This window comes from Columba livia, chromosome 1, assembly GCF_036013475.1.
Source record: "Columba livia isolate bColLiv1 breed racing homer chromosome 1, bColLiv1.pat.W.v2, whole genome shotgun sequence".
NCBI lineage: Eukaryota > Metazoa > Chordata > Aves > Columbiformes > Columbidae > Columba > Columba livia.
In genome coordinates this window covers 66,419,275-66,443,830 of record NC_088602.1, presented here as the reverse complement: position 1 = coordinate 66,443,830, position 24,556 = coordinate 66,419,275, and the positions used below count along the sequence as shown (strand labels likewise).

Below are 24,556 nucleotides of genomic sequence, written 5' to 3'. Positions count from 1 at the left end.
TAAAGATTATTAATAGAGCCATGTGTTGCTAGTGTGTTTGTGACCACTATGTATGGTTCTTCCTCTCTAATGAAAAAAAAACTCCTCTGCCAGGTAGCACTGTTGTGTCTGTGTTTAATTATGGGGAGGATGGAAGACCAGATGACATCCTTGTGAAATGGGTGCATTTGTCCACTAATGCATGTGGACTGGTATGGCTGTGATGAAGTGATGATAGCACGGGCTCCAGACACCACCTGTCATCCTCTCTGTTCTGGTGCAGGCCACATACACTTTCCCCCTTCTCGAAGATCCTCCCCTGGCATCCAGCTGGGCAGAACAGAAGGATCAAACCACCTCCCTGTTCTTTTTGCATCCGGCTCTTGCTGTTCCTGTCAACGGAGCTGAGAGGAAGACAGTGTGTTTATTTTCATATAGTGTCTCCCACCCATCAGCTGGAGCAAGCGATGAATCCCCACCATCTGAATCTTGAAAGTTTCCTTTTCCCCTTCTTCAACTCTGTGTGCCTATGCTGGAAAGTAATGTAATAATTATAATAAAATAAAAAGCTTCCCATGTTATGAGCGATTGTTTTCTGTAGCTCCTGGTACAACATGTTCCAATACGTTCAAGGCACAGGAGTCCAGCTGGAGGGCCCTAGATTGAGCTCACCATTTCCTTCATTGTGCTATAATGCTGAGAATGCTGGGGCATCCATCCCCAGGACATGCACAGAAACCTCAGCACCCATCTGCTCTGGAACAGTAGCCACCATGTCCATGTAGGACAGCTGATAGCACTTGACACTAGTGGATGAGGAAAGGCTGAGCTGGGGTTGTTCAGCTCGGAGAAGAGAAGGCTCCGGGGAGACCTTCTTGTGGCCTTTCAGCACTTACAAAGAGCCTATAAGAAAGATGGGGACAAACGTTTTAGCAGGGCCTGTTATGACAGAATAAGGGGTAATAGTTTTAAAGTAGAAGAGGGGAGATACAGGTTAGACACGAGGAAGAAATTTTTTACACTGAGGGTGGCGAAACTCTGTCCCAGGTTGCCCAGAGAGGTGGTAGATGCCCCATCCCTGGAGACATTCCAGGCCAGGCTGGACGGGGCTCTGAACAATGTGATCTAGTTGCAGATGTCCCTGCTCATTGCAGGGGGCTTTAACTGGATGTCCTTTGAAGGTCTCTTCCAACCCAAACTATTATATGATTCAATGTTCATTCTTGAACATACACAAAAATCAGTCCTGTGTCCATATGTAACTGGGCCATGGAGGAGTTTGGGCCTTTTTGAGGTGGAGCATGCTGGTAGATAGGTTCTGTCAGCCCCAGCATGTTTACATATGAGCTGTGATTACCCACCAGCTAGTGAGGCTGCTGCTTTCCTCCACACTGTCCCCTGCAACCAGAGGGCTTCTCTCCTCTGCAAGCAAACTGCAAAATCATACACATGGCTCCAACCCTGGGGCTGTAAGGAAATACTTATTATCCTGAATAAAGAGATCCAGGGAAATGGTGTTGGGTAGCCAGAAGGAGAAACCAAGCATTAAGGGAAATATTTTCTGTCAGGAAAAGGAATGAGCCATGTGTCTGGAAAACAGAACAGCAAACGTTAAGAAATCCTTGCCCTGTGGTGGCCCTCTAGTGATTAGCATTTCAGGTAACCCTGAATGAGGGTTATCCCCTGTAGCTTCTCAGATCCTTAACAAAACAAGGAAACCTGCTTCTTGAGATCAGCCCAGTTGCATCCAGGTCTGGGAGTCCTATTATGAGCCGCAACACAAAGCTTTAGGATTGAATCTAGACTATTGCAATGGAAATCACAGTAAACTGGCAGCACGTGCAATTACTTTTTCAGAAAGCCTGAGAGTGTAAGGCCAGGAAGGGAGAGTGAAAGTTGGAAGAAAAGTGGAAAAAGTCACTGGGATGAAAAAAAAAAATGAACATATTAAGGAATTCCGTAGGTGGATACCAGGTCAAGTGTTGATGAGTGGTAACTCATGGGTTATTCTGAGGTAGAAAGTAATACACTACATCAAGCATCCTCATTCAGCAGGGAAAGAGAGCCCTGCTGTGCTTTTACTTGATGCATGAGGGCTTACCTAAATGGCTTTGGTAGGGCTTTGACTCCATCTGTAAAAATTAAACCAAGACAGCCCTCTGGCATGGATGCAGTTACACTGATGGGACCTGATTCCCACATGTCTAACAGAGATGGCTACATGGACAGGAGCAACTCCAAGATGATACAGCCACAGCCCTGCACAAAGGCTTGTACTGTTGGGGTGACACCAGCAGTAAACCACAACTCTGCACCCAAAAGTAAATGGCTGAAATAAACAAAACCAATCCATGTGTTATAACTTAAAGAAGAAAGGACAAGCTTTGTTTTGGTGTGTGTTCATCTTTCCAGTTCCTTGGAGCCAAGAGACAGAGGGATACATAGATCTGCAGGTAGCAGAAGAGAGGAAAGGCAGGGTGAGCTAAGGGTGGCAGAGCTGCCCTTGGCACAGCACACCAAAGCTGTGCTGTGCCCACCACGGAGCTGTTGTGGAGTTTAATAGGCAGAGCAAAAGGAACAGGGTCTAAGGAAGGGTTTGAAGAGGATGGAGATGCCAAAGAGGTCTCCAGCTGCAGGAGACAGTGATGGGGAAGGCATTGAGGGGAGGAATGAATGGTGGAGCAGGCACATGGGTAAAGCCATTGCCAAGGTATTGGAAAGCCTTGAATTTTCAGCCCTGGCATGTATCTGACCATTTCATTTCCTTGCTAGGTTGATAACAAAAGGCTTATTCATCAGATTGTTGTATCCTGAAATGTGCTGCATTTTAGCAGAAATAACACTTTGGAGCAAGATTTATTCCCAATTCTTTCACCACAGCCAGAACACTTTTTCATGTGATTTAAGTGAATTAACAAGTAGGTTGTGATCTGATGAAGCAGTGAATTCTGCAGTGGTGCCACAGGATGGAGTTCCCCTGTCCCTGGGGATGCGGCTGTGCCACCAGATCAGAGCTTGAAACAAGCAACTGGGTGGAAAAATAAAAAGTAAAGAAAGCTAAAAAGAGGGGTTCTTTTAAGTGAGTATTGAGATGGTGTGAATGGCTAGGCTGTAGTGAGGGCTTCAGCTGGTCTTGCCATGATATTGTCAAACTTGAGTCAGCGATCAAGCACAGCAGAGAGAAACAGATGAGGAAGCAGCAGTAATACCAGTTTGCCAGTAGTTGTTGTGATGTATTTTCATTAACAGCATTTGCAAAAACTTACAAAAGATCACAACCTGCTCACAGGACCTAATTAGCTGAGGAACATTTTTTCCAGAATAGAAAAGAGGCTGAGTTTATCGGACTATATACCCACATGAGCAACATGCCCATTCTCAGTACCAGAAATCAGGTGTATGTCCAGAGGTCCTGTGGTCCTTTTACATTACATGTAATTGTTAGGAAGCTGAAGTACACTTTCAGCAGGAAGCATGAAGGACTTACATGACGACCACTCACCCAACAAGCTGAAAACCTGCTTTTAAGTGATGCTCCTCTCTAGTCACGCATTTGGGGTGACATTCAGAAAGCCCAAGGAAGCCTCATGATCCTGGGAAATGACTGGCTGCATGGAGGCAGATTTTATTCTTCCAGGAGTGACCATCACTTCCCATGGGTTCTCTGAGTGGGGTTTGCATTTGGTATCAGGACAGTGCCTTGATGCACATCCTGTTCCCCAACTCAGGGTCCCTTTGAGATGCCCAAGGAGGATGCGTTAGATGAAATGTGTTTACTAAGCCTTCCTCAAAAAATACAGTGAGAGGTAGAAGAGAGTCCCTTAGAAAGCACTGGCATTAATTGCAGGATGTCGTAGATAAGGGTTAGCTTCCTCCTCTCTCCCTTGGGGTCCTTGGACATGTCTCTCACACCTTCCTGTTGATGCTGCTCCACTTCACTTTGGTAATCACTTGGCTGGAAAAAAAAAAAAAGAGCAAACAGAAGGCAATAATAATAACAATAATAATAATAACAACAACAACAATAATAATGTACTGTTGACAGTTGCATGGATCGCATTGAGATCTGACCGCTTTTCTGACCACTTTTTCCTCTTGCACCACTGAGGGTAGGAAATTTGCCAGCCCTGCTCTCCACAGGTGAGGCAGAAGGACACTGAGGAAGCAAATCTGGATCACCGGAGTTGCAGGTCACTGTCCCCGCAAGACCCTTCTTTCTCCTCTCCATCAGATGCAGGAATGAAGGGCTGCAGCCTGTTCAGCCCTGCCTGGGGGAGAACACGGCTGATGCTCAGAAATTAGGGTGAATAATTCCTTTTGCACAAAATAAATTTAAAACACAGGGAAACTACCAGAAGGAAAGAATATGCAAAGTTACTGAAAATGATAAGTATTTGCAGATACAGTGTTTGCCTAATCAGGAAGGTAAATGGCTGGTGCAAGGCAAAGGCTAAGCTGGGAAAGTGAATGTTTTTCCAGCTTTGCACATCGCCACTCTGGATTTAAGGAGGGAGCAGATGGAGAAGAACTGTCAGGAGTAGCTGTCATGTCCAAAGCCAAAACCAAAAGAAAGCTCCCACAAAATCTAAATCTGGATCCCCATCTCCCCTTCATCCCTGATCTCATGATAACTAACTATCAGCTGTAGCTACTCCAGGCTCAAAGGGGAAAAGGCTGAACTAGGGCAACTCTTCCTCCTCTGGGAGATTTATTAAACTAACTCCTTTTTTATGCAAAATATTTGAAGAAGTGGTAGCGCGTTTACCTCTCTTGTTCAGAGGTCTGCTGATGGCAGCCGTAACACAGAAGAACAAAGCGGAGGCTGATTCAGCAGATCATTTCTCCTCTCTCCTGTTTCCGCCTGCCCAAAGTGACCCCTGATGAAGGGCAGGAGGAGGCCTGAGCCTTAGAGCAGATTATTTTGCTCACCCTTGGAATTGAAAGCAAACACTCCTGAGTCTCCTTTGATGCCAGCTGACCTGAATCAAAGCTCGTAGACCCCTAGCTGATGATGTTTACCATATGCGGCAGTGAAGATGGGTTTTCAATCTAGGTTCTCACTTGCTAGGCATCCGTACTGAAAATTAAGTGCATGGGTAGGAGTTTGGCATCATTTGCTGTGACAGAAAGCTTTCAGAAGACAAAAAGCAAACAGAAAACAAAGCAATGATCTTTCTGCATAGCCCAATGCATTCAGGTACTTGACTAATAGCTTGTAATAATCTGGGTAAGTGCAAAAGACCCTTTTACAGGTTCTGCAGTGCCTGGGTTTGCTTGCAGCTGGATCTGTACTAACACGTACTTTGTCATTTTGGGGAGTGGAGGGAATCCTGTGCAGCAAATATACATTGGCAGAAAGGCAGAGCCAAGTGAATGGAAGGAGCAGCAAAAGAGACGTTAATGTTTTTGCTGACAGAAGCAGAAGAAAATGGAAAGTGTCACCTGAGGGAGTCTCAGTAGTGGATGCAGGCACTGGAAGGGCCTGATGGTGCTGGGGACACAGATACCTCTGTCATCTGCCACAGGGAAAGTGAGAGAGACGCTGACAGCTACTCGATCACCACGTGTCGAATAAAATAATGATGTGATACAGATATTACTTCATACCCTGTAATCATTGTCTCAGAGAGTCTAGCTCTGCCTGCAGCTCTGTGATGACAAAGCACGGGTGTCTCTATACAGAGGGAGAAATGAAGTTGTCCTAAAAGCAAAGAAAGGTGCACAAACACCCAACTTGCAGGGGGGCAATCTGTTACATGAGCACTTCAGCTGAGCTTACAGAGAAGGGAAGGAGAAGGAAGAAGAGAAAATATAGCATTCATATTTCAGAGGCACAGCTGCCCAAAGCAAACACAGACAAAAGGCATTGTTGTCCCGTTGCTGGAAATAGTGGCAAGATCAAGCTTTTGGGGCAGCAGGACAGACCTAAACATGGCATAACAGGACATGTCCACCCTTGAAAGGGCCATAGTGGTGTATGCACAGCTTCATGTAAGATAAGGAAAAATACTAAACAAAGAAAAAAATCCAGGCCCCACAACTTGCCGCATGTCCTTGCACTGTGGAGTTGTGCCCATACCCGCAGGACGTGGCAACAAGCCAGCTAAGCCATCAGATCAGTTCTCCTGGTCTCCTGGGAATGCCTCAGCCATCCTGGGGGATGACCCTCCTCTCAGAAACTGCCTGAAAAAAGCAGCGATGGGCTAGAGGCAAGGAAAGCAGCTGAAAGATGTAACACTGTGCCAAAATTCTTCAGGTTCCTGCAGTGAGCAGGGGTCCAGTGGGGAGCTGCTCCTGTGAAAAAAGGCTGGAAAGTGTGGCCAATGCAGGGGAGTGCAGCCCCCAGCTTGTGTGGGTTTCAGGACAGTGGCAGGTGATCTGCTTGGCTGCAAGTCCTGTATCTGAGGAGAGGGAACACAAAACAAGGACAGATCTGAGTCTGCAGGGATGCTCTCCTGTTCCCCTGCTCCTCTGGCCTTTTTTTGTGTGTGTGCCAATTACTGATTAATCACCATCCCTAAGAGGCTGTGTTAGGATAGTTTGACCTGAGCTAGGACCTCTCATTTATCTTGCTTTTTAAAGAATTGGGGCATAACAACAGCATGTGGCCAAAGGGTTTCTTGTTACCTTCCTTCACCCCAAGCTTTGCTGTCTTAGAAAAATCATGAGCTTGCTCCTAGCTCCGTGACCCTTTCTAGGCATGACAGCCAGAAGGCCACAGAGTACTGCGGGAGGTGGTCAGCCCCTCCAGATGTTGAAGCAGCTGCTGCATGGTAGCTGGTCTCTCCATCAATTGCCAGACCTGCATCAGCTGCATTACAGCTGATGGGGTGCTCCTGCACCCCCCTGTGTATCACTCACATACAGGGGCCATAGCCACTTCCACAGCACTCGTCACAGCTCAGTCCTACAGCCTTCTAAAGATGTTTTTCCCTCTCATTCTGCAGTCCCTTTGCCTGAGCAAGACCCTGACACTTCAAGATTCAATCAATAAATGACATGTTAATTAAAAAGCAGACGTGACCTTGTCCATCACATGCTGTTAACCCATTCTTTGCAAGGAGCAAGTGGCAGGACCTGTCTCTCCTCCACAGATCTCTACTGTTGTGTCCCAAGAGCCTGCCTTCTTCCCCTCAGTGGAGCTGATAAAACACTTGTGTGATATCCAAGCCAAAGCCCCATGCAAGTCAGAGTTTTTGTTCCTCCCAGCTCCCCTAGTGCATCCTGCTGCAGCCTTCCATATGCAAGATGCAAGCCCAAGGGTGGAGTAGAAGGGACCCTCTGCAGTCAATGTACTGCCTGACTCGCAACGTGCAGGTGAGAGAGAAGGCTGAGGCTCTCCCTGTCTGATCCTGAATCCTGGGATGCAGCCTGCCTGGCCTGCCTGTGTTTTACTGTAAGAATTTTAGCCTCAAACTCACTAAAAGTACTTAAAATACTCACTGTAAGGACTTTCAGTACTTAAAATGTGCCTATAAGAAAGATGGGACAGACTTTTTAGCAGGGCCTGTTGTGATAGGACAAGGGGTGATGGTTTTAAACCTAAGGAGGGGAGATTCAGGCTGGACACGAGGAAGAAATTTTTTGCAATGAGGGTGGTGAAACACTGGCCCAGGTTTCCCAGAGAGGTGGTAGATGCCCCATCCCTGGAGACATTCCAGGCCAGGCTGGACGGGGCTCTGAGCAACCTGATCTAGTTGCTGATGTCCCTGCTCATTGCAAACGGGTTGGACTAGATGACCTTTGAAGGTCCCTTCCAACCCAAACTATCCTATGATTCTATGATTCTGTGATTCTCTACGCCAAGACCAATTTCCCCCCACCCCTTCCCAGTCTGCCCAAAACCTTTGGTTCAGTCTCAGACTGGAGTCCAAACTGAGACAATGGCTCTTCCAGACAGGTAACTCAGGCTTGCAGCTGGTGCAGGTTTTGGGCTTGGCAGCACAAGTGACTGCACTTGTCTGCCACCCAGCTCCATACCTGAGTGGTGCTGGTGCCTTTCTTCCCCTCTTTGCTCCTCAGACACCTTAGGGAGGTCACCCCAGCACAGAGCTGCCTTCCAACAGCAGGGGTGCTAAAGGAGACAGGCATTTAAATATTATTTAGCATGTGGTTTGCATGCTGTCTAGTCTTTCAAAGAGCAAGGTATAGGAAGAGAACTAACAAGTCATGACTTTTTTTAAAGTTCTTAAAGAGCTACAAACCTGACCGCTCAAAAGTAAACCAAATTGCTGATGAAAGGAAGAGCCATGTGTCATTGCCACAGGTAAGCAGCCAAGCATCTGCTTTAACAAGGAGTGTTTAAAGGCCCCCAGTGAGCACACCCTTACTCAAGTTCCTATCAAAAGGAAATTCAGTCTCAGGAGGATTTTTTTTCAATCCTGAGAAGTTTTCCAGCCATATGGTGCAAGTCTCAAAAATTCATGTCTGAATCATTTATTTTTAATAGGTTAATACCTTCTGTCTCTCTCTCATTCAGCCTTCCTTAGCAGGACTGGAACTTGTTTTTTTTTTTAAAGAAAGTAGAGAAAAGGCCTCCCTGTCTTGCTGCTTTGGATTTGTGGAAGTTTGTTCCTTGATAGGTCTCCCCAGAAGGGGAAGGTGGCCATGTTTGTCCCGTCTCTCAGGTTGGCTTGAGGAAGCAGCACTCCTCACCACCTCGCACGCAGCGCGGGGCTGCTGGCAAACTTCCCTGCTGAAGTGGGGAGAAGTCCCTCAGAAATTGCACTTATGTGATGTGATAATCCACTTATGTTACAGTATATACGTCCAGCTCCTCTTACAAAGTTCAGTGTGGTGTTCTTTCTGCTGGCTGTATTGCAGCACCTTTGGAAAACGCGCTTCCATCAGTGGTCCTGTTGTTTAAGTTGTCTGCAATCATCTCTTGGAAGCTGGAAATGAAACTGTACTTTCTATCTCTCCTTTTATCTCATGGAAGCAAATGATACAGAGGTGTCTGGATGGGTGTGCTTGTTTAAAATGTGATGCCTGTTTGGTTGCTCTATACCCAGCAAGCAGCTGAGCAAGAAAACCAGCCCTATGGCTGTCATACCCCTGCTCCTCCAGCTGCGCACGGCCATTTCGGTGCTAAAATATCTTCCCAGCTGGGGACTGAAAGCAGTGATGGGAAGGTGCTCCCCATCCAACCTGATGTACTCAATTTGGGCTGCAGAAGTGTCTAAATTAGGTGCTGCAATTGGATTGTTACCTGCAGCCATGTGCACTAGTGTGTGTAAGCAAAAGGGTGCATCCAGCCTCGGGAAAGGCTTTAAATAGGCAGCTGAGGCAGTCCTCTTGATTTCTCTCAACAGGAGGATTTTCTGCTTTAATGGTTTATTTTTGGACACACAGACTGCAGAAAAAGGAATTTCGTTAATAGAGGCATGTGGTCTCGTTCGTGAAAGTAGCTTTTCAGGAGTACAAGGGAACACAGAGCTGTTCCACTTAAAGCTATACATGTTTTGCTGACTTGGAAGTTGGTACTGCATTTCAAAGACTAACTCACTAAGCCTGATTGGTGTCCTTTATCTTTTGATGTTTAAGAAGCTTTTCTTTCCAAAGTCTCCTTTTCTTTCAAGGCACTTCAATGCAAAGTCTTCTCTTGCCCACCTTCAGAACTGCACGTAGCATCCTTCTACTCTCCCTGATTTATCTTATGTATTCTCTAGACTAGAGGCAGATCATAGGTTTGCCCTAATTTCATAGCTGGTGTTTTTCATTTTCTTTCAGTTCTGCTATTTTCTGAGACATTTATTTCACCCTAAGGAAATAATGTATCTTACTGGGGTATGCTCATCCCTCTGGAAGTGAACTATGGTGGTCTACCACTGCAGTAAGGATATTAAATTTATCAAGTGGAAGCAGAATCAACTGATTTCTTGCTGACATTTCATCAAGCATCTGGACCTTTTTTTTTTTTTCTTTCTTTCCTTAAACTACTACTACTTATGTGTTCAAATGAAAAAAAAAAAAAAAAACAACCAACATTTAAAAATAAAGTGAAAGGTCAAACTCTGACCTCGTCTTCTGTGGGAACAGCACTGATGTGGTGCTTAATACCATATCCTGGTCATAATTTCACAGTAGAAAGAGGAGCACTTTTATTTTGGTTTTGCTTTTTTTGGGGGCAGCAGTAGCTACAGGGTAAAAGACCCACTTGTGTCTCGTTTGAAGGCTTCGAAACAAACTATGGTCTTCAGTGACAGTTCTGGGACTTATATATCACTTTGTTTTTCTATTTGTCTTCTAATTTTTTGTAACCAAAGGTGTTTCCAGGACAAGAGGATGATTATTATTAATTTTAAAGAGGTCATCTGCTCCTGCTTCATCTCTCTCTTGAAATCATTATTTTCTGTTTGTGACATCAAAATTGTTGCTGTGGAAGTGTTTATCATCTCAAAAATAGAAGAAAATGACATAATGCAGGAAAATAACAGTAGGAGATGAGGAACTTTTAAAGGTGCCCTGATTTGTTTTTTTATTAATTCTGAAATTCTGATTAGAACTGTTTCCCTGAATAAATTAATTGGCAGGTAACAGGCCTTCTGCCTACCATGTTCCTCACTAGTATGTATGACTTCACAGAGCTTTCATGTTTCAATATGAGATGATCAGAAACGGCTTAAGATTTCAACTTCCAAATCCTGGTTAATCATGAAAATGCAACTAGATCCTCAGCCACAGATTCTCTGGCAAAATGCTCTGTTGATTATGACTCCTGATAAGTTGGGATAAAAATTAATTAATTCTATGCTTCTGATGGTCCTTTGTAGGACCCCGGGCACATTGTTTCTTCTTTTGATGCACAGTTTGTCTGTGGGGAATCAGGAAAGTTTGGACAAGATGCAGTGACTGATGTTTGTCCTCCTTCTGGAGGTCAGAGACTGGCAACAGCAGGAAGGGAGAAGGTGGACAGGAGGCAAAGCTTCTCTGTGTAGGACCGAGCAACCTTGTGAGTGGCTGGGTCACCTCTCTGGACCTCAGACTCAGAACTCAGATGATCATCAGGTCAGAAATAAGAATCAAAATCAAGAACCAGTGGGGGTTTTGCCTCCTGAAGTAACACAAGGCAAAGTCCACCCTGGAAGGTCATCTGGGCTTTTTATTCTGACAGACTTCTTATTCTGGCATAGTTCTAGGACATTAGGACCCTTTTTGCTACCTTTCTGTGATCCTTTGAGGTGGCTTGCTTGTGTTTTATTTCTGCACCAGAGATCTTAAGTTTGTCATGGATTGATGAAGCATTTTGTGGCAACACAAAGAAGGGGTGTGGATCCTTCCATTCTATGTTTGCCTGTGACTGCCAAAGACTGGATTTAATGACACAACAGGCATCTTCCAGTTGCATTACTGCTACTAGTTGTTCAGGCTGAGCTCATAGGACAGTCTGGACTATTGTCCTGACAATGTTTACTTGCATTCAGGCTGGTGTTAAGAGTAGAATGGGCTCTGAAAGTTGTGAGTTATTTAGAGGAAGATGATGAGGGAAGCAGCCTACTGTCTGAAGTCTACAGCCTTCAGTTATTTGAAGCTCTTTGACTTTGAATTCCATACTCGAATGCCCTTTTTCACAGAATTGCAGAATGGTTGGAGTTGGAAGGGACCTCTGGAGATCATCTGGTCCAACCCACCTGCTAAAGCAGGTTCACCCAGAGCAGATCACACAGGAATGTGTCCAGGCGGGTTTTGAATGTTTCCAGAGAAGGAGACTTCACAACCTCTCTGGGCAGCCTGTTCCAGTGCTCTGGCACCCTCAAGGTATAGAAGTTTCTCCTCATGTGATGGAGCCTCCTATGCTTCAGTCTGTGCCTGTCTGTGCCTATTGTCCCTCATCCTATCATTTGGCACCGTTGAAAAGAGTCTGGTCCCATCCTCTCAAAACCTACCCTTGAGATATTTTTAAGCATTTTTTATAGAAAGTCTTTCTCATTCTCCATGCAGCAATGGCATCCCTTTGCATATCACAGTCCTAAACTTGCCTGAGGCCTCTGGATGATTTAATTGTGAAACATAAGTTCAAGAACCAGCAGGAAAGACTTTTGGCAGCCACTGCAGTTTTGCAGACCAAGTCCCCTCCTTATTCAGTGTACTGGTTTGCTGCAGAATTTGGCTGAACTTGTTGTGGGATGACTCCTTCACACCTGTTTTTCTTCTGGTTTTTCTTCTTTCTTATCTCCACCACCTCAGACCTGCTCATTTGTACATCACATCTGTTTCACTGGGTGGGATTGCACACTCTCTCAGACAGTGGATGTGTAGAGGCTCTGTGAGTAGTGTCCTCACCCCATGGACATTTAATAAAGCTGCAAGACTGCATGACTGTTTTGGTCAGGATGCATTATCCTGGCATGGGAACTGGAGAGCAAATGGTTCAGAGTACATGCAGGGGCTGAGGCAGAGGTACCCAAACAGCTCTTCAAGGTTTCAACATGGCTTAATGTGGCCAAATGGTCTGAATGCAGCATTTAACCATGACAGACCAGACGTACCACACCCCCAGCTCCTCTGAGCATCCTGGTGGCTTTTCTGAAATTGCAAGTACAGGGGACCATGGTGCAGACTTCTCAAGGTAGCTCCATGTAGGGTCTAGGGGAAAAGGAAAAATCCATGCTGGTCCTGTGGTGATAAGCCCTTTTTGGCTTTCTGGAATGGAAGCCACCCTGCCTACCAAACAAGAGAAGAAAATATAAGGCAAAACATTGCTACAGCAATTTTAGAGGCCTGCCTTAGAGAAATCTTGATAGAAAAAACAGCAACTAAATACTCACAGGATAATGGGAAAAGAATATTTAGAAAATAACAATTGTTACGTGGAGATAAGGAGATGCTGGCAGACCTGATTTAGCAAGGGGAACTTTATCCTCATCTTTTTATTTAATAGAAAAGCTGATTCCATTCTCTTTCATATGAAAAATAAAACAACTGAAAAGAGGGGAATGATAAATTGTTAGCTGCCTGTTTAAAAACCAGAAGCTGCAAAGAGTTATTCTAGAGTTTTTTTCATCTTGCTCACTAACTTGTAGCTCAAGTGGAATAGCTAATGAATTTGAGACATTCTGAAACAAGCAAGTGTGTTTCCCAGCATCTCCTGTGATCAATCGCTCTACACAGAAACGATTAATTTATCAAAATTAGAAATTCTTGATAGGGCAGTTTCACAGTTCCTCTACCATTAGAGAAGAAAACAAAACAATCAATTAAAGGAAAAGCAGAATTTCTCCAAAAACATGGCTCTCCAGCCAAATAAGGTTGAGCCTATCATGATAATGGATTTATTTTGTCCTTGGTGAGGAAGTTGGTGGGCTCAGAAGATAGGCACTGTACATAGACACCAGTTCCCGGAAACTCTATGATCTCTCAATCTAGACCATTGCTAAATTATTGGTGCCAGGTCTCAGAACATCCTCCTAAGCTATTCAGCAACACTTTGAATCACCAGCTTAATTTTAAACTTGTCAGGTCACTGATTAACTGCTGAAGTGCAGTTTCACCAAACGTAGCTGCAGGTACTGGACATCTGACCACCTTCCCCTCTGCAGGTCGGTGTCACCTTCAGGAGTTGCTGGTGGTCATGGTCCCCACAGCAGCCCCTGCCAGGAGAAGTGACTTTTCTCCTCAGCCCTGGCAGAGTGAAAGCCACCAGGCCCAAGGCCACTGAGGACAGTTGTGGGAATTTGCAGTTTCACAAGCTCCAGCAGCCATAAGGTGCACGTTCACTTTTAGAACCTGGTGTCTTCATGGATGCTTATCTGAAGCTCAGCATGATGGCACCACTGAGTTTGGGGCTTTTGAGTACTACCACATTGCAAATATGAGATAACAATTCATAAATGTAAGGACAGGAAAATAAACTAAACAAAAGCTCGGTTCAAACTCTATTGAAATCCGTGAGGCCTTTCTTTCGAGCCCATTAGGACTTCGGTTTGACTCTTGGAAAAAATTATTCTTTCCCATGAAGAAACACTAAAAGTATGTTTATTGTTCCTGTGTTCAACTGTGTCTTCCACGTTTTTCCGCATAATGAAGAATTATAGACTTATTCCTAATCAGTTAACAGCAAGGAGTGAAGAACAGATCCTACACACTAGGTGTTACCAGGGAGATAATGAAATGCAGATGACATTTCAGGAAGAACTTTTAAATCCTTTTTCCTTAGATAAGATGTCATCTGCTCCGTAAGCAAAATTGTTGTTACTGTGGTTTTGTTCCCTTAATTTTCATTAATACAACCATTTGCATAAAAAAAACAAGACTCTTGTTTCTGAAAAGTTCCTGTTCTCCTGCTGCTTGTTGCCCCTCCCTGCCCAAAAGTTTTCATTCTCTGTTAGCAACCTGATAAATCACTTCCACTAAACTCAATTACGGTATCACCAACGTGGCTTCATCACTTTAGGTGATAAGGAACGAGCAGCAAGCACAGCCACAAAACCTGCAGGAATACAGATTATGTTTCCATGTCATTTGCTCCATTAACAGCTTGTATAGTATGTTTGAAAAAAAAGGAACAAAAAGAAGACATGATAGAAAGAGATTATGTTCTTTACATACCTCAGATTCCTACGGCCAAGGTAATACATAGATTATGAGCCTCAGGTAGGGACTTCTGAGACCAATGGAAGGACTTTCATCGGCTTCGGTGAGCTTCAGACAGGATTATGCATTTGGAGTGAAGCAGGGTGCCACTTCGTAATCAACACTGACAAAAATTGAAAAAAAAAAATAAAAGAGCACGTGAGAAAAGAAAAAAGGCTGCAGGCACTTTTGCTGACTTGAATACGAAGGTTCACAGAAGAGTCCATTGAAACTGAAACAGATCCATATCTAAATGGAAATAAAGAAACCACCACATCTGGATGAGATTTTGCTGATCCTGTCTAATTAACCTGGTGAATGTTCAGGTACTTTAGTAATTAAACTTTAACTTTAGAAGTGTAATTGCTTCTAAATAAACTACTGGGATTTACCTTTGGCATGGAGATCAACAGTCTTCTTGTTTTCTACACTGCAAGAGCCTGGAGCATCGTTATGACAGCCAGCGTTGTAGTCTAAGACACCACCAGAAACAGATTAGAAGAGGAAGAGACCTGTATTTATTTATAGTCAAGAAGACCTGTGGAAAACAAAAACAAAACGCCCCCCCCTTCAAGAGTTTTAGCCAGCAAAATTTCATCTAATACTCAAATCATTAAGTGTCACAATCAGCCTGTGCTGTAAAATAAAATGCACTGTGGGAAAGTTAGTGGATGAAACTACAGAGATAATGACAGGTTACTGAGAGAGAATAATGTCTGGTTAATAATCAGCATCCAAAACATGTTCAAATATTTCTAAAATAGAGGCAAATTGCCACCTGGAAAATGTAAGGAGTACCTGTAAAACAGGAGAGTCTGTCTCAGGAATCTGTGAGTGCTTATGAATAACTTCCTTGACACAACATCCCAGGGCAATGATGCACAAGAGGGAGATCAAACAGAAGCAGGCACGTTGCTGTGCCTCTGTGAAGCACGAATGAGACCACTTCAGGAGTAAGATGCCCACTATGGGGTCTACACCACACGGAGGATGAGGAAATACTGGGGAGAGTCCAGCGGAGGACAGCCAGGGTGACCCTCAGCCAGGAGACCAAGCCTCCCCAGGTATGACTTCAGGTAGACAGGCTGACTTTCTTGCCAAGGAGGAAGCTGAGTGGTGGCTTATATTCTTACACACAGAAAAATCAATCTGATAAGGGAATGGTGAGGTGGTATAAAGTTGCAGACAAGGGGATAACAAGATCAGGCAGGTAGAAATTGAAGTCAGATGAATTCAGCCTTGACACAAGATGTGATTTGCTATTCTCAAAGTTAACGGGATGTCACAGTACCTGAATGGGAAAGGAGGTGGGCTATTCATGACTACACCAGGCACCTCTGTAAATTTATGATAGCATGTCCCTTACAAAATGATGCTCTTTCAAAACTGACTTCACACAATGTGTATAAAGTCACAGAGGGGTAAGTAAGCAAGAGAGAGATCAGGTGCAAAGGGAAAATTGGAGCAGAGGAGATTCTAGCATGGACACATGCATATAATTTGAACTACTGCAGATGGCTGTGCAGATGAAAATATGATGGTTCCCATTTGTTGTCTCCTTCTTGCTCCATGGAGAGGCTGGGAAGCCCTCTGCACCTGGGTAGAGCTGTTAAGGCCATTGGTGCAACAAACCTCCCTACATGCAGGGTTCATGGAGTTGCCCAGGGGACTCTGGGGGGATATTTTTCTCCTGTCAATGTACAACTACTAGGTATGTATTTCAGATGAAGGCAGAGAGAAGATGTGTAACTCCAGCGGGGCACAATAAATCTGAATAGGACAGATCACAGCGCACCAGGCAATCACTTGCTGCTGGAAGATGGTATCGAGACCTCTTTTACATTTTATTTAGCACATTACCAGGTATGGAACTAGACGAGAGGAAACCTTTGGCTAACATCTACAGGTCTTGGCCATGCTGAGCATAGACCACCTGCTAGCATGGTGTCCCATGGGTGCCCACCCCTGCCTGGCAGCAGCACAGCCTCCTTGGCCACTGGAGCCTGGGCTGTGCTCATGTCTCCAAACAGAAGATGGCCAACACCATGGGGTGCCCCAGAGGAGACTGGTGAGGCCTTCCTGCCTTTCAGCTGCCTGAATGCTGAGCAGAAATGAAAAGCTGCTTGTTGAGGACTGAGCTCCTCCAGCTTCCTGCTGAGCCTGGCTGCAGCCCTTTAACTAGGGGAAGCTAATTACATTTGACAGAGGAAAAGAGGCTGTCAGGTAGTATGGGAGAAATTATTTTTGATTCAGCAGAAAACGTTTTAACCTGAGATGTCCTGTAGGCAGGAGGCGCAGATAGGAAGCCAGTGTGTCTGAGAGCAGGATGTGTTGTCTTTTCAGCAACATTTCCCCTTCACTAGGGACATGTTCTATTTGGACAGTGGCTGAAAGACAGGAGATGAAAGGCTGCTGAGGCTGAGGTTTCGTATCAGCCAGCAGCATCCCACCTTCCTGGTGCCTCGGAGAGGCGGCAGCAGCCAGAAGGGTGGGGGCTGCTGGGGCATGTTCAGGCAGGTGATGGACCTGAAGAAGGCTTAGGCCATGCAAAACCTCTTGACTATTTGCTTATCAAAAGATTTAGGCTGAGCTTTCTAGAGGAAGCTGGCAGGGCTGAGCATAGCCCAGTCCAACTGACATCCAGGTGGAACTGGGCTCCTCAGTTCCTGGATCTCTTTGAAAATCCCAGATTTCCTCTCCCCTCCCACCCCTGGGGGACTGGGACTGGCTCAGGGTGCTTCCTTGGACTTATTTCATTATGTAGTTAAATAATTGCCATATCGCAGAACTTAAACTCGCTAAACTCCAACGACTAGTGTAATGTGGAGTCTGAAGAGCTGACGATTGCAAATGGTTAACTAACAAGTGTTAACAGTGCCTCATGATAGTTGCTGGCACTAAGACAAGGGCAGTAAAAAGTGGATTAGATGAAGATAAATGTGAGACACAGGCAGAAACAAGTACTCCAGCAGATGTGTGTGGAAATTAATGGGGTGGTGATAATAACAAATTCTGATTCGCCACACAGTAAATGTGTCTCTTGGTAATCGGTTTCCAGTAGGATACCAACCAGGCATGCAGAAGATAGAAACCTAAATGGGGTGACATCTCTGCATTTCCAGTGCATTGAATAGACACTGAATACTCAAAAGAAAACAGCTAGACAAGTTGACTTTGCTTTGTCCCCTGCAGTCTCCCCCCCCTCAAAACTTTATTTTCTGGATCCGTGAGCCAGTCTCTTGACAAATAAAGTTGCAGGGCTACCAGGGAAAGATGTCTCCTAACTTGAGCATAAAGCTGGTGGTCAGGAGATCTTGATCATGTTCCAACTGGTACCTCAGATATCCTGTCTGACATGGGGTGGCAGGCCACTACTGACCCCACATGTCTGCTCATCTGCCAAACTGGGATGTGAAAGCTCCCACACAGCAAAATACTTCCTCAGATGCCTTGTTGAACTTCATGTGTTTATGTTTGTGAAGATAACATAGGATGAAAGGCATTACAGAAATGCAAGATATGATTTGTTATGATTTAAAAGGCATGCAGTCTCAGCAGTGCTACTTTAAAATATTTGCACCCTGCAGGCATTTCCAGATAAGAACTCAAGACCAGCTTTTCTTTTCCGGTCCCATTTTTTTAAAGCAGCAGAGTAGTTCCCAAACCCTTAAACGGGTCTTTGGGCTTTCCCACTGCAGCCCGTGTGACCGCAGGGACCAGACGGTGGCTCCACAGACGTGAAAAGCAGTCTCTGCACTTGCCCCTCTCCCCTGTACCTATGGACGTGCTTCCTCCCCCAGCTTCATCCTGCACATCCATCCTTGCAAATGTCTGCAACAAAGGTAGCACAAACCTGGCCATGGCTTCAGCTGTGCCCATTCCCTGGAGCAACCAGGAGAGGGGATGAGTGGCAGGGGAAGTTGAGGAGAGGGGGTTTTGCGGTACCCATGCTAAGAGCATCAGATTCATGCCTAGAGTGCAGTGTCAGGGTGTGGGTCTGCAATGAAATTTTCTTGTCAAGCAAATCATTCGGAAAAGTCACATTTCTCCACACTCTCCATCACAGTTCGCTGCTGCCTGAATTGTGCAGATAAAACTGGGCGGCACCTCTGTGCACCCAGGCCTTGGGAACATACAGCTTAACAATAGAAAACAGAAAGTTGCTTATTTTCTTTTTTTGAATACTTGGGGTCATTTTGTTGAAGTTGTTCACAGAGCAGTGCTATAAACATGTTTTGCAGCAGACTGGATACTGGGGACATGAAATTCAACTTGCAAAGGACCTGATCAGCCAAGCAGGGACTGCCGTGATGCCAATTTTGCCAATTTATGTGGAGCTCAGCCTGTAGCAGGGGAGGGAGAGGAGGAGGAGGAGAACAGGAAGCCCTGAGGCTGGCATCACTACAGGGGTAACTGTAAGAAGGATCCACCTCATCTGTGGTATTATACTTGGTATTTCTGCCCAGATACCTGGAGTGGGGTTGGGTGAGGGTGAGAACAAAACCTATGGGACCTCCCTGCACACCTGTTAAAATGCAGTAATTTGAAAAAGCAGTAGGTACTAAAGACAAAGAAAAGGGAATTTATGCATTTGTGTCTTACATCCTAAAATGAAGATGACATATTCCACTCCCAGACAAGGCAGCAAGCACTTGCCGTCTCAAGGATGGTTTTTCCTGCTGAGCCCTCTGGCTACATGGGACGATGCTGCTCAGATACACTGTCCCCTGGTCCCTCTTTCCCATCCTCCCCATGTTTATCCACATCAGTTCTGGTCTCCCTTGCCTCAGGCTCGGGGAGTGAGGGGTCAGGAACTGCATGTGGGCGTGCAAGTCCCTGAAAACAGCAAGCAGGGACATGCTAGCTCCAGGCTACCAAGGGTTTAGCCCAACCAAATGCATCTAATTTTTCTGTCACAGCTTCTTGTGCACATGACCTGTTAAAAGGATTAAATTAAAAGAATTCCCAGAGCTAATTGAGCGATGATATTATGAGAGACAGGAGCTCAAGCATATCCCAGAGGTAGCTGATCGGGTTTCCTAGGATGTATTATTTATGGGGCCATCTGCTTTAGACAAGTATTGAAGTCTGAAGGGGAGGAGGATTTTGATGGAATTCACTCATTTAACTGGGACAGGGGGTGCTGTGGGCTTTTGCCCTTCCCCCCCCCCAAATACTGCTGTAGTTATTTACGGAATAAAGCTAGCAGCAGGTTACCTGTGTGCTGACACCTTCAGCAAAACACTGCTTGGCTCTGAGAGCTCGCTCGTGTACTTACAGAAGGGGCCATTCATAGTGTGGTCCATTAGCGTAAGGGAGACAAGTATAAATATGTTCCAGCCTGAGTTACTCGTACTGTGAAACACAGATGTATAAGCAGAGCCATGGCTGGAATGTGAGGAGGCAGGGGCAACAGCCAAAAGAGGCAGAGTCTGCAGGAGAACAGGAAGAATTTATTCAAAATAGCTGGTTTAGTTACTGTGTGGCTCAGTAACTGAAGGATTTGTTTACTGCTATTATTGTCAACAAGAAGGAAAATCACAAATGTGAAAAAAAAGAAACTGTGTCTCTTTCTGACTTGGGCTGACGTGCTATTTAAATAATATGGGTCAAGAAATCTGAAATAAAATATCTCCATTAACAGGATTTGTGTTCTTTCTCTTCTTGTCTGTCTCCCCTGGTGCTAAAAGCAGCCACCTTCTGCTGACATTTCCCCATCACAGTTGCATCATCAGATTTCTGAATATTGAAGCTTCCTCAGGCTAATGTCTGAAGCTTTCTTAGTGATCAGGAATGAAATTCCTAATTCCTCTCAGAGCTTTGGTGGCGAAGTTTCTGCTAAACCTTTATGTAGAAATTTGCTGGAAGCTACCTGTCATTTTGCTGTGCATTTTCCAGTAATTCAGACTAATGACTTGTCAAACTCCTCAGTTTGTTTTTTTTTTCTTCCCTTTGCATCTGTCTAGAAGTAGCTTTTTGCTCCAGTTACTGCTTTTACACACGGCTCTCTACCGAGGCAAAAGTCTCACTGAGGCTTTATTGATTTGTCTCATGACTTTTTTCATAATCATTATTTTGTTGGTTATTAAAAAGGAAGAATCTGAGCAACTGGTTGTAGAGTTTAAAGATTTGTACCTCTGAGCTGGGGGATGGCTTAAGAGCTGTTCTCCTGCATACTTGACATATGCAAGAAAGTTTCGATTATGACAAATGCAGAATTATAGTCACAGACTATATGAAATGGTGGCTGTGTACAAAATCTTTTTATGCAGAGTTTTCACTTAGCTGATATTTCAGTTTCTGTATGATGGAAGGTTTCTCCTCAAGTTGCTACCTATCAATGTTTCTTAGACTCACAGAATAGTTTGGGCTGTAAGGGACCTTTACACTTCATCTAGTCCACCCTACCCTGCAATGAGCAGGGACATCAACTAGATCAGGTTGCTGAGAGACCCATCCAGCCTGGCCTGGAATGTCTCCAGGGTGACAGGTGACTTGCTGAATCATCTATGTCCCAGATGTCCAGTCTAGGAAACTCAGCCCACAGAAGGACCCTGGATCAGGCCATACGCTGGGATTTTTCTCACTCATGAGCTTTGCTGCAATGTCTTCCTGAGGTAGCTAACCCCCTCAAACTCTCTCACTAACCCCATGGCTGTGGCACGCTGAGGTGCCATCAGGCTCTCCTGACCAGGGGACAGTACTGTGGGACATGGCAGCCAGGAGGAGGGAGCAGTGAAGCTCCACCATGAATGGCTTTCAGCCACATCAGTGTAACCAGTTATCTTACACAGCAAAAGGCTGGGTGCCCTCGGCATCCCCTGCTCTGTGGCACCTTGACAACACAGGGAGAAGAGAGGGTGGTCATGGTCATAAGTCATCTGGGTGGCTCAGTCTCATATAGTTTGATCCTCATCCCTGCCTGGTGTCCTCCAGTCCGTTGTGCTGTGTCTCACTCAGCAACAGGGCACATCAGAATGTCAGCTCAAGTGATGGGGAGATTGTTTTTCTTTTTTTCCCTTGGGGTACTTGCAGCCAAGGCCACTTCCCTCATCTGGATCACTGTGAGAAAACACAACAGTGTGGGAAGAGGCAGGACAGGGATTGCTTAACCCATCCCTGCTGCTGAAAAGCATTCACCACACTAGAGCCCCAGGGACCAGACTTGAACCTAAATTTTAGTCTTCCAAGAGGGCAGATCTCTTCAAGTAATCACTGATGTTTCCTGTTGTGTCAATGAAGAACAAAAAAAGCTTTTGGAGGCTTCCACATCCTGTTCCATTTGGTTTACATCCCTAGACTAGGAGAATGGGGTTTTGCACAGTAAACAGTAGTGGTATTTTTGAGGTCTGCATGATCATGTTACTTCCAAGCAGTGGCAGTAAATACAGTCTCGCCTTTCAGTACTCCTACGTGCATGTGAATGTGTGGCTGGTTGCCTTTACGTGAGGCTTGTGTGGAGTATCTGGGCTCTTAAGGAATGCATGTGGCTGCTTCACCACTCTATGTCCAGATACATGCTATGGTCACGAATATTGACCCCCATGTGGCCAGACATCCTGGGGTATGATCCAATGCGTACATCCATTTCCACTGCACACCTGGATATGCATCTTGTCTTAGCTGTTCTGGCACTAGAAATACATCATGTGCCTCCAAAGTGCATCAGAAGTTTATTTAAACTGATTTTGATCCCCCTGGGCCATTTGCCATGTTACTTGGATGTCCCATTAAAAAACAGAGTTTTTCTGTAACCAGATGCCACAATTGTTGTCTGTCCCTGACTAGTTACAGATTCAGATAAATTATTTTGATATTGCTGATGGCAATCCCATTTATTCCTCCTGGATTCTCTATCACAAGAGGTAAGAAACATTGCACCAGGAGTAAAACATAAAATCATAGAATGTCCTGAGCTGGAATGGACCTGCAAGGATCAAGTCCAACCCCTGTCCCTGTATGTGACAACCTCACAGTTCACACCATGTGTCTGAGGGTGCTGTCCAGTCTCTTCTTGAACACTGTCAGGCTTGGGGCCGTGACACCTCCCTGGGGAGCCTGTTCCAGTGCTCCACCACCCTCTGGGGGAAGAACCTTTTCTTAATGTCCAGCCTAAACCTCCCGCGGCACATCTTCCTGACATTCCCCCTCCTCCAAGTTTTGCTGCTGCAGCCGTGAGAGGTTTTGAACATAGTTGGCATTTACCAGGGGTGTAGGTCTTTACAAGATGGAGCCTTGTTTCCTGCAGTTGGGTGAACCTGCAGGTCATACCTTCTCCTTCTGGCCCTCCTGCTGACCCAAGGTGTGACATCCCTCCACACACCTACGTGCTGATTCTCAGCTCTGCTGCACCATTGGATATTGGATCCCAGCACCTGCAACAAATTAAAGAGCGCTGAAATACTCCCCCGTGCTGGTCACTCACCGTACAGCTGACACAAAAGCCCAAATTCCTTTCACATGAGAACATGGGTACATCTGCTTTTAATCATCTTTCTTCAGGCAGCCAGCCTGATGAAGCAGAAATGTGATTCTCCACACTTGGTCTGGGGAGCGCTGGGCAGACGCCTGAAGCCGAGGGGCTGGGATTTGGGGGAGGCAGAATAAATGCGCCTTTCACGCCCAGCATCCCTGGCAGTCCCGCGGCTCCCGCGCTCGCAGCCTTGGTCGCTTCTTGCCCTGGCTTGCAGGAGGCAAGACATGCTGAAATAAAGAGAAACTTGTTCTGTGGCAGGAAAGGTCATTTCTTCTGGCCAGGAATTTGGAAAGGAGACAGGAAGCATATTATTTTAAAGGTAAACTGAAAATATTTGTTTGCTGGAGGAAGGGGAGGAATGTCAAAAAACATGTTAGCGTTCTCTAGAAAAAATTACTGTGGCATCTTACTCCTGCCCTGACAATGGCTGTGGGGTGTCATAAAGAAATGTTTTGGTCTTCAGCAGTCTGTAGCCTCATGCAGGGTATATTTCTTGCTGGAAGGATACTCTTTGTCCGTCTGTGCACGCATGTGTGTGTGTGCACAAGGGTGTGAATACACACTCCGTAGCAAAGGAAATGGCTAAAAATATTAAAAGTAAAGGACAGCGAGTGGACACAGAGGAAAATTAGGAGAGTCCCTGGTAATGCTATTGTTTGTTTCTTAATATTTTCTTTATTGCAGCCATCTAATGAAGAAACAACTAAAAATCACTACTTTAATCAAAGCTGCAGTTTGTAGCACAGATGTTTTATGGTGTACGTGCTTTCGTTGATTTGTCAGATTACATTTCAAAACTTGCCTTTCATGCTCCTATACCAGAGGACTAAAGAAAATAATTTATAGATGCAATTAAGAATGCCATGTTTGTACAATAAAGGGAAAATATTTTTAACAAAAGCAAGCTTGATGTTGAGTAGCTCAGCTTCACTGTGATTCCTGAAAGCCCGCTGAAGGCAGCAGCCGCAGTATCCTTTTAATGCTCAAATCTATTCATCAGTTAATATATTTGCAAAGGCTAGGCTGCCATCCCTTCTAAAAGTGTTTTTTACTGGCTCATAGTCCAGATAGCCTGAGGACTTATGCCAGGTCTGCAGAAGGTACTTTGGTGCTTTGCCTGTGCAGTGATGCAGTTGTAGCCGTGGTGCCCCCAGGGCACGCATGTCCCAGCCCAGCCGCAGCGTCCCCCTGGCTGGACTGATAAAAATGGTCAGAAGTGACAACTTGACACATCCCTCACTGACACAGCGGTGCAGGAAAATGCTGTGCTGGCAGGCTGTGGGGGGGACTTGGGGCAAGGCAGCCTGCTTGGGGTTTGCTGTTTGGAAGCACACAGTTAAATCAGGCTCGGATCTCTTCTCGGTTCTTTGAACTTAACTCCCACCAAGACCTGCCAAGGTCTTATTTTTGGCCAAACTCTATTCTTGGCCTCAAACAAATGCCCAATGGAGAGGAAAGCTCACCTGGATAAGCCTGACTGCAGGCACTTTCAGAACTCTAGCTGTCTTAGGGAAGTTCTTAATGTAAGAG

The 24,556-nt window shown here is 45.2% G+C and overlaps 1 protein-coding gene and 1 long non-coding RNA gene across 5 annotated transcripts in view; one reads left to right on the top strand and one right to left on the bottom strand.

Moving 5' to 3' along the window:
• ECRG4 (ECRG4 augurin precursor) overlaps positions 1-24,556 on the top strand; it is a 47,554-nt gene that overhangs the window by 5,080 nt on the left and 17,918 nt on the right. The window contains exon 1 of one of the 4 annotated variants that reach the window (XM_065060214.1): positions 15,596-15,614. The exons of 2 other annotated variants lie outside the window; for them this stretch is intronic. The gene's annotated coding sequence lies outside the window, so the exon portion shown is untranslated. Of the gene's footprint in view, positions 1-15,595; positions 15,615-23,140; positions 23,346-24,556 lie in introns of those variants that run through there. One more of the 4 variants, XM_065060198.1, reaches the window with a different exon arrangement.
• On the bottom strand, positions 2,149-15,397 carry LOC135579308 (uncharacterized). The gene is made up of 3 exons (XR_010472018.1): positions 14,943-15,397; positions 14,527-14,674; positions 2,149-3,934 (listed from the first exon to the last, which is right to left on the bottom strand). It is a non-coding gene; the product is annotated as an uncharacterized LOC135579308 (long non-coding RNA).